Genomic DNA, 14,325 nt, shown 5'->3' with positions numbered 1-14,325 from the left:
TATATCAATAGATAGGTAGAGAGATGGGCAGATTATTGGAAGGAAAGGAGGGAGGGATGGGGGGTGGATGGATGAATGGATAAGCAGATTAATAAAAGAAGGTCATGCATGGATCAATGATGAGGGTGTGATGAAGCAAGAATTGTGATAGGTACAATTCCACGTACTTAAGATCCAAGGGAGAAATAAATAGAAGGACAATCCCTAAGGAACCTCCAAGTTCCCTTTCTATTATCACATTTACAAATCCACCTTAAGAGGAAAGCATAGTTAATGGGTGTCACCAGGGGTCTAGCACTTCTCAAGCAGTATCTTATTTCATCCTCATGCCAGTCCCACAAGGTAGGCACCATTCCCCACCCTGCAGGTGAAGAATCTGAAGGAACCTACTCAGTGTTACTCAGATGACAAGTGGTGGAACCAAAAAACCCGGAGTCAAACTCAGCTCTGCTCAGTGCTTTCCAGGGAGCCACACTGCCTACTGTCTATGGACAGATGGGGAGACCCTGATCCATCCTCATTCTACTGCTTCCCGATGTCCCAGGCCTGCTGTTCTACACGAAAGCCCATTCCGTGCCTCCAAGTAGGGAGCAGAAGGGAAGAACACATGCACTTTGCCAGTCATGGAGTAGATCTAGGGTTAGTCCTGAGCCCCAAAATAGCCCCAGTAAATATCTGGGGGAGGTAGTGTAGGCCAAGTTCTGGAGAAAGGCTCTCTGTAGAAGGAAGAACAGGCATCCTACTGTGTTTGTTTCACTGTGGTCTTGAACCTCCGTAGTCACAAAAATAGGGGTGCTGAGCCCAACCTCCATTACCCCCTTAGACATGAATCTCCTCTTCAACGTTTTCTACTCGCAGTAGAGAGGCATCCACTTGAACATCCCTATCCTCAGCCTCCCATGCTGGGAGCCTTGGGATGCCCTGGCCTCCCTCCCCACACACACCTCCCCCCAGAAGCGGGCCAGGAGAAGGATGAGGCCAGCAAAGTGCCTAGGGAGCAAAATTTAGAGGACACTCTCTCTGGGTTGAGCAAGGACTTGCCACGTCCTATTTTGGGTCCTAGACGCCCTAGATGTCGAAGTCCCATGACTTCTGCCCCCTCCTGTTCATCTTCACGGTTGCTCAGACCCTGATCAGCATATACCTCGATCACACTAATAGCCTCCTTACAATTCTCACTCTGGAGTTTCTAAGCCATACACTACAAAGACCTCAGAATGGTCTTTTCCAAACATTTGCTCATCTATACTTCAATTTTTTAAAAAATACATTAAAAAAACCTTCAAATAGTTCCTTAGTCCCTAAGTCATACCTCAAGAAGGTGACAGCAACTACCCCAGGTGTCCCATACCTTGTCACCAGAGGGAAAATGAAGCAGTCAAAAGAGTCCCAGTTTGGACAGGATGATGCCTCACCCCTTTAGGAGGGAGCTCATGTCCTGAGCAAGCCTGTAGCTTCCACACAAATAATGGCTCATTGCAAAGAAGGTGATGCCTTCATTTATTCCGCAAATATTGCTGAGGAAACACTGGTAAACACTGGTAGGGATGGTCCTTACCCTTATGGAGTTTACAGTCTGATGAAGACAGATACAAAAGAAAGAAGAGAGGGAAGGAGACAGGGAGGCAGGGAGGAAGGGAGAAAGCAGGAAGGAAGAAAGAAGAAAGTGATACGTGTCCTGAAGAAAATAAAAGGGTGCACAAGATACTGCAGATTGCAATGACAGAGAGCTCCACGGAATCAGGAATTAAATGGCAGCTGTCTAGAAAAAACAGTGGAGAAAGCCTTTCTGAAAAGGGACTATTTGAGCTGCTATCTGAAAGTTATAAGAGCCCGGGGAAAGACGCTCCTGTTACGGGAACCCACTGCACCAAGACCTAAGGTATGAAGGAATTGGGAACCTTCAAGGAAGAGGAAGGGGGCTAGTGGGGCAGGCATTGGAGAGTAGTGGGACACGGAACAATGCTGAAGAGATGGGTGGGAGACAATCACAGAGGGCTGTTGACCATGGTGGGGAGTTTGGATTTCGCTCAAGGAAGAATGGAAAGACATTAGAGTTTTAATCCACAGAATAAATTACAAAATCAGATATACACTTTTTAGAAATCACTGTGACTCCTGGGAGGTAAGCAGATTAGAGGAAAGCAAGTAATCAGAAAATTCAGATGTGAGGTTATTGCAGCAAACTGGGGGCAAGGAGGAGGGTGGCTGGGTTATGGCGATGCCAACGGAAGGAAGGGAAATTGACTAATGTGAGCGGTACGTGTTTGAAGACTGAATGTGGAACGTAATGGAGAGGAAGTCATTAGGAATGGCTTCCTGGCTAGGCTGAGCGATGGATGAGATGCGGAAGACAGGTGGAAGGTTTGGTGGTGGGAACTTAGGGCTCAGTTCTGAACATGTTACATATAATGTTTGTTCATCATCCAAGGGCTGATGTCGAGTAGGCAGATAAACATATAGGTCTGGAGCTCAGGAGAAGGGTCGGAGCTGGAGAGAGATTTTTAGAGCCACAGGATCTGTAAAGCTGGTTGTTGGGGCAGTTTTTCCTTCTCCATCCTTCTTGCCTCCCAAAAGCCCCTGGACACAATACAGCCTCCAGGCTCTGGTACAAAAGGGGTACTTCTGTAGGCATGACTTGGAAAGGGAAGCAGAAGAACAAAATGTTTCCATCTATCATGATGGCATGAGTGTATATATATTTTCTCTTGCATTTTCATATGATCTCTGCAGGGGCTGAGAATGTCCCCCTTCTCCCCTGTCACCCTGGGCTAACCTGGTGATTCTCAGTAATCTCACTGGACACTGGGGAGAGGACAGCAAAGAGAGTGACTTATAAGAAAAATATTCACAAGTGGGCAGTGAAACATCTGAAAGATGCTGACACTTTCACATCGTGGTCAAGCTGACCTGGAAAAGCTTCTCATACACCTAGTTCAACCCTTCCACCCCAGCCCCTGCTGATGAATGGGGAAGTTGTGTCTTGGAGAAATTAGGTGACATGATTAAACTAATGCAACCAACCTGTGATACAACTCTGAGGTCACCGTTCCAAGTGTGCAAAAAGTATTACATTGGGGGGGGGGGGACCTGGATGGCTCAGCCAGTTAAGCATCTGACTTTGGCTCAGGTCATGATCTCAGGGTCCTGGGACTGAGCCCCACATCAGGCTCCGCACTCTGCAGGGAATCTGCTTGCCACTCTCCCTCTTGTGATCTGTCTCATTCTCAAATAAATAATATCTTTTTTTAAAAAAGTATTACCTTTTTTAACTTTTCCATGATTGAACATAATTTTTATTTTAAGCACCCTTTCCAGGGACTTAATCCTGACATTCAGGTCATCCTCAGTCAAATCAGGGCTCCCCCAGTCTCTCCATCCCCAGTAGTGTCTAAGTTGCCTCTGTGACATCAGCCTCTGCAGGCACGTGCTACCTCATCCATCACCCTGTGCTGCCTTTAACCACAGATCCACACAAGTGGTGCTAGAATTAACTTCTTCCTGATCTCGGGGCTTCCCTACATCCGCTCACTTTCAGCTTTGCCCACAATCCTCCTAAGCACATTGGAAAATCTGGCTACTCTGGGACCCCAGGAAACTCTGCAGGGTGGTCTCGGGTCCTCTCTGATCTGTTCTATTGCCAGGCCAGACTGGGGGCAGGAACTCCACAAGCCATGTCACCAAGAAGGCAGGTTCTGGTCCTAACTCTCCAATTCCACCAAACTGGAGCTGGGATTTGCAGAAGGAGCAAGTTGCAGGACCCTTCTCAGGGCCCCACCAGTGTTGGTTCCCTCCAGCTCCCCTCCTCTCCTCCACAGATGGGGCAACGTTGCCTAGTCTCAGAAGTGAGTGTAAGGGGGTGGGAGGGAAGTGGGAGGGAGAGATTGCCTCTACAGGGGACTGTGTTTTTCCAAACTTTCGCATCTTTCATCTGGAACTCAGCCTGTGAAACTCGAAGATGCATTTATACTCTAGCTCTGCGATGACAATCTCCCTTGAGACAGATGCATTACATTTCTCTGCTCCCTAACTTGGCCACGATAAAGCACAGGACACTGAGAGAAAGACATTGGTAAAAACTGGGCTGCGGAGCTCTGCAATGACACCAACAGGCATATTTTATAACTACATGTCAGAAGTCTATACTTTCTGAAGTCCAACACATCTCAACTCTGAACATACCATTGAATTGTACATTTTAAACGGGTGAATTTTATGCTGGGTGAGTTATGTCTCAATAGATCTATAAAAAAGATGAAAAAGCTACAACAACGTGGGGATATTGTATAAAATTATCTCGCTTCTTTTTTTTTTTTTTTTTTTGTCTTAGTAAACTTCAATTTAACTTTGGGGGGAAATATCTAATGCATGCAGCCACATAAAACACTGATTCTCTCAAAAACACGTAACACCAAATCTCTATGTGTCTCCTTCCTACAAATTTCCAACACTCTTCCATTATTAAAATGTGGGAAGAGAGAAAATAATGAGTTTCATGAAAACCATTTGGCAATCTCATTTTCACCCAGATTCCCGGATAGAACTGATCTCAGGCTTGGCAGAAAGAAGAAAGAAAGAAAAGAAAGAAAAGAAAGAAAGAAAAGAAAGAAAGAAAGAAAGAAAGAAAGAAAGAAGAAAGAAAGAGAAAGAAAGAAAGAAAAGAAAGAAAGAAAGAAAGAAAGAAAGAAAGAAAGAAAAAGAAAGAAAGAAAAAGAACAACAAAAAAAAGTCATGTAGAGGGCAAATTCAGACAGTGGGATGTATTAACTCGTTCTGAGAACCTAAAGCTCTGAATCTTCTGCCGATAGTTTCTATGATGCATTAATAATGGTAAGTATTAGATTCCTCCATATAAGTTTCTTACCAAATCCACTATCCAGAGGGGCACCTGGGTGGCACAGCGGTTAAGCGTCTGCCTTCGGCTCAGGGTGTGATCCTGGCGTTATGGGATTGAGCCCCACATCAGGCTCCTCCACTATGAGCCTGCTTCTTCCTCTCCCACTCCCCCTGCTTGTGTTCCCTCTCTTGCTGGCTGTCTCTATCTCTGTCGAATAAATAAATAAAATCTTTAAAAAAAAAAAATCCACTATCCGTGCACAGAGACATCTAGCAGAATTTTCTTTCCCCCTGAAGGCAGCCATGCTCTTCCCTTCACATCCGATTGGTCAAAATCTCAACGTCTGCCCCAGCTTGACAATTATTCAACCAATCACTGGCCAGGAGGTGGGGCTCCGTAACTGACACGGTCCAATGAAGACCCAGCTCCTGGGGCTGGGGAAGGACCTACCTAGGTATCGCGAAACCCACTGCAGGGCAGAATTGGGGGTTCTGTTAGCAAAGCGGGAAGAAGACGTGGCTCTGGAGAGGTCCAAACAAGGGACTCTTCCACAGAGCAGGTGGGGAATCCAGTGAGCAGTGGAAAAATGCACCCTGGAGGTGTGGGGACCTGGGGGGCCAGGGGCAGGGTACATGCCAGATAAGATTTGGCTCCAAGAACCAGAGTCCTTTTTTTTTTTTAACGATATTATATTTATTTGTTTGTTTGTTTAGGAGACAGAGAGCGTGAGCAGGAGGAGGGGCAGAGAGAGAGAGAGAGAATCCCAAGCCTACTCCTGCTGAGCAGGAGCCCTACCCCTCCTGGGGCTCAAGCTCACGACCCTGAGATCTCTGTTCTGAGCACTTTACGTGTATAAACTCGTAACAACCACGTGAGATATAGACAATGAGGAAATTGGGGCACAGAAAGGTTCAGTAACTTGCCCAAGGTCACACAGCTGGTAAGTGGCTGGCTGGAATTTGAACCCAGTCATTCTGGTTCAAGCGCTCTTGCTTTTAACCACCACGTAGTCTCCTTGGAGGCTCTTGTTCAGTCCAGGGACCTTAAGTAACACTGACAGCCCAACAACTCCTAAATTTTGTTCTCCAACTGGGACCTCTCCCTTAGATATTACATCTAACTGCTTCCTCAGTAGCTCCACTTGGATGCACAATAACATGTCACACTTACAGTTTCAAAATCTGACCTTCTACTCAACCCCCCAAAACCCGCTCCACCCACAGACGTCCCCATTTCAGCTCACGGCAACTTCATTCCTCCAAGTGTTTGAGCCAAAAATCTAGGACGCATCCTTGACTCTCTCTCTCATCTCACATCCTTTCTATCAGGAAACCGTGTTAACGCCTCCTTAAAATGTATCCAGAAACCGACCACATCTCTCCATCTCCACTGCCTGAATTCACCCACCATCCTCTTTCGTGGATTGCTGCAATTAGCTCTTCACTGTTCTTCCTGCTTCTGCCCTTGCTTCTCTTACCCATTTTCAATATAGCCAGCAGAGGATCCCTCTAAAACAATAGTTAGATCTTGTCCTTCCTCTGCTCCAAAACTTGCAATAGCTGCTCATATCACTGATAGTAAACGTCAAAGTCCTTACCTTGGCCCCCATGGCTTCTCACCACCCCCTCTCCTCATCTCCCTTTCGTCACTCTGTGTTTTTTCCATAAGAATGATCACCTTCCTAACATACTGCATGATTTACTCATTTACTTTATTTATTACATATTGCCTCTGTCCCCCCACACACCCCCTCCAACTATATGTTGTCTAAAAAAGCCTCACTGAAATTCTAAAGATATAGGTAGGCTGAAAGTGAAAGGGTGGAAAAGATATCCCATGCAAATGGGAACCTAAAGAGAGTAAGGATGGCATATTATATCAGATAAAATAGACTTTCAGAAAATAAGCCGCAAGAACAAAGGCCATTATATAGTGATAAAAGAATCAAATCATCAGGCAGATATGACAAAAATTCACCAAAAAAATAGATTTAAGACCTAACTATATGACCTAAAACTAGAAACTTCTAGAGAAAAACATAGGGGAAGAGCTCCATGAGGTTTGGCTATGATATTTTGGATGACACCAAAGCCAAGGCAACAAGGCAAAAATAGGCAAATGGGACTAAACCAAGCGTTAAGACTTCTGGTGCATCAGGGCGCCTGGAGGGCTCAGTCAGTGGAGCATTCGTCTCTTGATCTCAGGGTCATTGATGAGGGAAAAGAAGGCAAGCTGAGGACAAAGCAGAAACTGACACCCCGCAACCCCCCCCACCCATGGGATGTATGTGACATTCCTCAGGCACTCCTGGCTACCCTAAAGGAAAAAGAAATAGTTAACCTATAGAGTCCAAAATCCTCCAAGACTTGAGTCTCCCTCAGTTTTAAAATGTCTTGGCCATCTACAAAAACAAAGCATTTCTATCAATAACCTAGCTTCCAGAAGGAAATGTAAATACAATTAAACATCCTTACAATCTGCAGCCTCCAGGAAGTTCCTATCTTCATGTGAATGCCTTACTAGAGGGGTAAACAACTTTAACTTGACAATGGCAAGGCCTCTGGTATCCTGTGAGTCGTCTTTAACATATGAAAGTACTCTCTTGAAACCTCCCTTTTTCCTTACTTCCCCCAACCCCATAGTATATAATCGGCCACCCCTCACAACCCGGGGCAGCAGCTCTTTCTGCCCACGGGTCCTGTCCCTGTGCTTTAATAAACCACCATTTTGCACCAAAGACATCTCAAGAATTCTTTCTCGGTCGTCGGCTCCGGATTCCACCCCACTGAACCTCACCTATATCCCACAACTGCATCATCATGAGTTCAAGCCCCATGTTAGGTGTAGAGATTACTTTTTAAAATTTTTTTAATTAAAAAAAAAACTTCCATGCATCAAAGAAAACATGAACATGAAGAAAAAGCAGGCTATGGAATGGGAGAAAATATTTGGAATCATGGATCTAGAAGGGGTTAATATCTAGAACATATAAGAAACTTCCACAAATCAACAACAACAAAAAATAACCTGATCAAAAATGGGCAAGGATTTGAATAAACCAACACCTCCCTAAAGAAGACTTATAAATAGCCAGCAAGCATATGAAAATAGACAGTCAGCCTCTCTAAGCACAAACGCAAAATCAAGAGTCAGATGCTGGGGCGCCTGCGTGGCTCAGTCAATTAAGTTTCTGACTTTTGATTTCAGCTCAGGTCATGATCTCAGGGTCCTGAGATGGAGCCCTGAATAGGGTGCCGCACTGAGCGTCAAGCCTGCTTAAAATTCTCTCCCTCTGCACCTCCCCCCTGCTCGGTGAGCGTGCTCTCTCTCTTAAAAAAAAAAAAAAAAAAAAAAAAAAGGAGGGGCGCCTGGGTGGCTCAGCTGGTTAAGCGTCTGCCTTCAGCTCAGGTCATGATCCCAGCATTCTCGGATCAAGTCCCACCTCAGACTCCTTGCTCAGTGGGGAGACTGCCGCTCCCCGTGCTTGTGCTGTCTCTCTGTCAAAGAAATAAATAAAATCTTAAAAAAAAAAAAAAAGAGTCGGAAGCTTAACCAACTGATCCACCCTGGTGCCCCATTCAGTCTTTAAAAAGAGGGAAATCCCATCAGATGCTACAATTGCATGAACCTCAAGGAAATCATGCTAAGCAAAATAAACCAGCCACAAACAGACAAATGCTGTATGACTCCACTCATATTAAGTATCTACAGTAGTCAAAATCATAGAGACACTGAAAAGATGGTTGCCAAGGGCTGAGGGGAGAAGGGAAGGGGAATCAGTGTTTAGTGGGTATAGAATTTCAGTTTTGCAAGATAAAAAAGTTCTAGTCATCTATTGCACAACATCGTAAACACGCTTAACACTACTGAACTATATGCTTAAAAATGGTTAAGAAAGTAAATTTAATGTTATGGGGGGTTTTTTTAACCACAATAAAGAAAAAAGAACACAGATACACATGCAAAACTTTGAGATGAGTGAAAGAAGCCAGACACCACCAGTCACTGTATGACTCTATTTGTATGAAATTCAAGAACGAGCAAAAATTTCTACAGTAGTAGAAATCAGATTGGTGGTTACCTACGAGGCCAGAGTGTTGAGTGCCAGTCTTGGCCTATTGATAACCACTGTTGTGGTTGGACCGGCCGGTGTGGTTCTTCTTATGATTGCAAGATGCCCTTCAGCAACAACCATCAAGAGACTTTGAAAAGACATAAAGATTTATTACTTACGAGACCTGGAAATTACACAGGAAACCTGGTACCACACAGCAAGGTCGCAGGAAGAGAGCAAGTGTGCACGGGCATGGGGTTCTGTTTTCACTGGACTCAAAGGGAGGGGGGCTAGGGTTTCCTGGGCTCACTCTTTATTGCTGAATTTAAAACAGGATAGCAGGAATTTCAAGCGTGGGAAGAGGAATAGGCAAGAGGACCAAATGGTCAGTTACGGAAATTAACCAAGATCTCTAAAACAAAGGAGGTTGTGGGAGGGGAGGCCGCCTGGCTCTTATCCAGCAACATAGTGTTTGAGACGTGGATGCCTCCTTGAAATGGATGCCTTGGCAATCAAAGCTAAAGTCAGGGACTTGCATTACAAAAAAGAAAAAAAGCAAAAACTGTCAGTTTACAACCCTCTGGGGGAACTTCCTGGGTGTAATCTGAAACTGGCCCCCAAATGCACTGAGGGCTGAGGGCTGGGAGAGACCAAAGAAACGGGCCACTCCAGTCTGATAGACAGCAGTTTTATTTGTGTATTTATTTATTTACTTACTTATTTATTTATAGAGAGAGAGCACAAAGGCGGGGGGGGGGGGGGCAGAGGGAGAGAGAAACTTAAGCAGGCTCCATGCCCAGCAAAAGGAACTTACGTACAAGGCTTTTCTTGGCTGGCAGCCAGACACAGTGGGGATCTGCCCGCCCCCACTGCCAAATCTTAAACATTTCTATAGTGGCCTTAACTGGGTTCAGTCCCATACACCGTACAAATGTTAACACCATATCACGATCTCCAGGCCACGTCCTTGGAGCAGCCTCGGGGAGCGGGAAAGGCAAGTGGAGCCCATACTCCAAGGACGGGAGGATGTGTGGAGCTTCCCAGGGCCCAGGTTCAGCTCATGGGTCAACGGGCAGTCACATCTTTTCTATGACCTTCCCCCACATCCTGGAAACACACACCTGCTGTCTGCTTGGGTGGCTCACACCCCCACCGCACTGCCATTGGCCCTGCAGAGAATGTTTGTTGTCCCCCTCAAATTTTTATGTTGAAGCCTACCCCCTAGTGTGATGGTGTGAGGAGGCAGGGCCTTTGGGAGGTGACGAGGTCATGAGGGGGGAGTCCTCAGGAATGGGATTAGTGCCCTGTAAGAAGAGGCAGGACACGGTTTGCTTCCCTTACAAAACTTTCAGGGCCTTCCCCAGAGATTGAATGGGAAGGAACAAGAAGGATCCTTCTATGTCTCAAGGTGGTGATTACACAGGCGTATACAGATATAAAAAGGCCTCAGTGAGGCCCGTGAAATGCTTGTGCACTTGCATACACTACGTGCGTGTCATACCTCAATAAAACCTTCAGGCGACACCAACAAGCACGTCACAGGATTTGACATAAAACAGGAAAAGGAAACGAGAAAGGCCAACCAAGCCACAGAACAGGACACATTGCAAATAGCAGAAAGTCAGGTTCAAGGACCTCAGAGGCTTCGAGGTATTAATGAGATACCAAATCCTCCCAAATGAAGAGAATGGCAAAAATGACGCTAGTTGACTTCCGAGGTTAGGCTGTAAAAAGCCATGCATCCCTGCTTTGTTCCCTGGGCAACTGTGGGAATTGGTGTTCACAGACCGCTGGAAATCCTCACTGCCTTAGCTCCCAAGTTCACTGCTAGCTCCTGGAGAATCAGGAATCTGCAAGACACACAGGAAGCGCCATCAGTATGACAGCTGCCTGCGGTTTGCAGGTGGTTTACGGAGGCGAGCCTGGGGACCCCTGCAACGCTCACGTTCACCATCTGCTAATGCTCCCGCATCTGCCTCTCTCCATTTCTAGAGGAGAAACCATGCCTTTCCCTGTCCACCTTCCAAATCTAGTGCAAGCACCTCTCCTTGTCAGAGCCTAATCCAGAGCAACACCGGCAAGGAGCTCTGGAAAATGTGGTTCCCAGGCTTCCAGCCCTCCGATAAAGAGGAGAAGAGAGAAAGGAACGGAGCTAAAGCCTGATTGCATAAACACCAGTATTGCTATATTTTTTAATTGGCGTTTATTTGATTGCCGATGAGATTGAATGTTTTCCCTAGACTTCCTTACTGTGTTTTCCATTTTGCAGTAAACAATGAAGAAGCTGTTGTTTTAACGAAGTTTCATTTTCTTGGGTAGGGAGAAATATCAAAGCCAATGTAAGTGTAGACATGTTTTGCTCATACGTCAGGAGACGCTTATGAAAATATGTTGGGCTAACTCCTGCAGCTAGTTACAGTCACAGCCTGCGACAACCCAGCACACTGACCCTTCCTGAGCCCTTCCTGGGAGCCAGTGCCCCACCTGCTATGCATGGGTCCATGTTACACATACGTGGGGACAGGGCTAATATTTTTGTGTTTTTTGGTTTTTGGGGGGGTTCCTTAAGATTTTATTTATTTGACAGAGAGAGAGACAGCCAGCAAGAGAGGGAACACAAGCAGGCAGAGTGCGAGAGGAAGAAGCAGGCTCCCAGCAGAGCAGGGAGCCCCACGTGAGGCTTAATCCCAGGATGCTGGGATCAGGCCCTGGGCCAAAGGCAGATGCTTAACGACTGAGCCACCCAGGCGCCCCCGGGGGCTAATATTTTTGAAGCACTTTCTTGTGCATTTTTCCCTCTCCCAGTAGTCTAGGTCTAGTGCAGCCGTCCCTTACCAAAGCTGCAGCCTGAGATTTGCTGCCTCGGGCAGGGGGCTGGAGGGAATCCAGCTAGAACACGGATCATGTGTTCAGGAGAGGACTGAGGGTAGGAAAGTCCCTGCAGAAGAAAAGAAGGGGAATGCCTCTCCTTATGACTTGAGTGAAAGGTGACAAGAAAAAGAGGGAGAAGGGCAGGAGTTGAGATGCCAGGGGCCCGGCACCCCCATGCCCTGAAGTCAGAACTCTAGGCTAGGGTGGGCATGGAGTATAGACACCCCAGGTATGTCTAGAGCAGAAAGGACCATGGCTTGGCCTCCTAGGGTTTGCAGGGGGCCACAGGGGCTTTGTCCAACCTGGCTTCTGAGAAACGAATCAACAAGAGTACAGTAATTGGCTATCTCCAAAAGTGGTGACAACAGTCGACCCTAAGGAAGGTGGTATCTGGGAGCCCTATAGAGGAGATTTTGAACCCTGTCAATTCTGCTCCCTGTGGATGCCCGTGAGAGATAAATTGCCAGAATGTCCACGATTCTTTACCCCCTCCCTACATCTACACCTATGGCAATATGATTTTGCGGCTCCTCCCATCAAGAGGTACAATCCAGGGCGCCTGGGTGGCTCAGTCGTTAAGTGTCTGCCTTCGGCTCAGGGCGTGATCCCGGCGTTGTGGGATCGAGTCCCACATCAGGCTCTTCCGCTGGGAGCCTGCTTCTTCCTCTCCCACTCCCCCTGCTTGTGTTCCCTCTCTCGCTGGCTGTCTCTCTCTCTTTCTGTCAAATAAATAAATAAATAAAATCTTAAAAAAAAAAAAAAGATACAATCCATTTTCCATCCCTTCAATCTGGTCTGGTCTGTGGCTTTCTTCGGCTGAAAGACTGTGGCAGAGTGACACTTCTGTGACCTTGCAACGTCTGCTCTCTCTCAGCACTGCCCCGTCCTGTGAACAAGCCAGACTAGCCTCCTGGAGAATGAGAGACCACGTGGAGGAGAGCCGAGGGGGTCCGGGTGACAGTCTGCTAGCCAGCCTGCTGCTGATCTCAAATGCAGGAGCAATCCCAGTCAAAACCAGCTGAGATGAGAAGAACCACGGAGCTGAGTCCAGGCAGAACTGTCAACCCACAAAATCACCAGTCAAATGAATGGTGATTGTTTTAAGCCCTTGCATTGGGGGGGGGGGCGTGTTTGTTACACAGCAATAGCTAACAATACAATACCTTACCTATTCAAATAAATAAAATTAATTTTAATTAGCTCTCGAGAAGAAAAGAAAGACCTGAGAAAGGATTCCAGGCAAATGTGCAGGCAATTAAGATGGTCCCCTGGGAGGATGACAGGGAGGGGCTGGGTGTCCAGCAGAATTTTCTAGGCCTGTGGTCAGTTCAAAGAGGCTCCAATATACAGGTTTCCGAAACAGGAGAACAAGTAGAAGGAGCAATGAGATTTAGAAGACAGGACCAGCCACACCTCAGCAGGCCGAGTACAAAGTGCTCAGGGACCAGGCCAGACCAACCTCCCCATGGCAGACACCAGGCCCTGAGACAGGACTCAGACCCAAGGCCCACCATCCTGCCCGGAAAGAAACCCCAGCCTCCTCTGCACCCAGGACCACCTGAAGTAGGAAGGAGGGAGGGAAGCATTGAAAGCTTGAACATTTTTGGTTTTTGTTTTGGGTTTTGTTTTTTTTTTTTAAAGAAAACTGAGTTAAACTAATAGAGAATGATGGCACCCCATATAAATGCTCATTCCACCTCATACGTACAACCATATTTTCATTCCTGTTTTATAGATCAGGAAACTGAGGCACAAAGTGCCCAAATGATAGTCATGATTGGATAAAGCCAAGATTTGAGCCCAGGTGGTGCCGCTAAAGAGACTGACAGAGCCCGGAAGAGCCTAGGATTGCTTTAATTGGCCAACGTAAGTAAGCTTTTCCTTTCTGACAGCCAGGATGATAGAGGCTCCCGAGGAAGTTACGGAACATTAAGATGCCACAAACACGAATTTTTATATGACCTGGTGTGTTACATTTGGACCCCAGGATATGGAGTTTTCGAGAGTTGCCCACTCTTATTCATTTAGGAAGGGGGTCTGTGCCTTCCCCACACTGCCAAAAGGAGGCCTCATGGGGCTTACTTTAAAATAAATCCTTCTTCTTAAGCAAATGCCACCTCCTCTATTTCCTGCCTTTCATGAATAATGATGGCTGGTGTGTTCAGCATTTCCATTGCACTGAGCCCTCACCCACATATTTTATAATCCCCGTAACACTTTTCTGAGGAGGGGATTACTACAATCCCCATTTTGCAGATGAAGAAACAAAGGCTCAGAAGTGGCAAGTGAGTTTGAAAGGTCACACAGCCCGGAAAAGGCAGACCCCAATACTTGACCCCAAGACTGGCCGACTCGGACGCACACTAGTACGGGCATGCTCATTTTCCTTCCAGGGTGCCCAGCACAGAGCCTCTGACAAGAGGTCATTAGGGTTTTGACAGAGCAATTACAGGAACCACTCACTGTCCAAACACGCAACCCGGAAACCCCTCCAAACAGCTCCTTCCTCTTGCACCAGCAGCCTAATCATGCCATAGTAAAAACACTTCCCCCAGCAGCCTTG

The sequence above is a fragment of the Ursus arctos genome, unplaced genomic scaffold (genome assembly GCF_023065955.2).
Source record: "Ursus arctos isolate Adak ecotype North America unplaced genomic scaffold, UrsArc2.0 scaffold_16, whole genome shotgun sequence".
NCBI classification, from domain to species: Eukaryota; Metazoa; Chordata; class Mammalia; order Carnivora; family Ursidae; genus Ursus; species Ursus arctos.
This window is presented reverse-complemented; position numbering follows the sequence as displayed.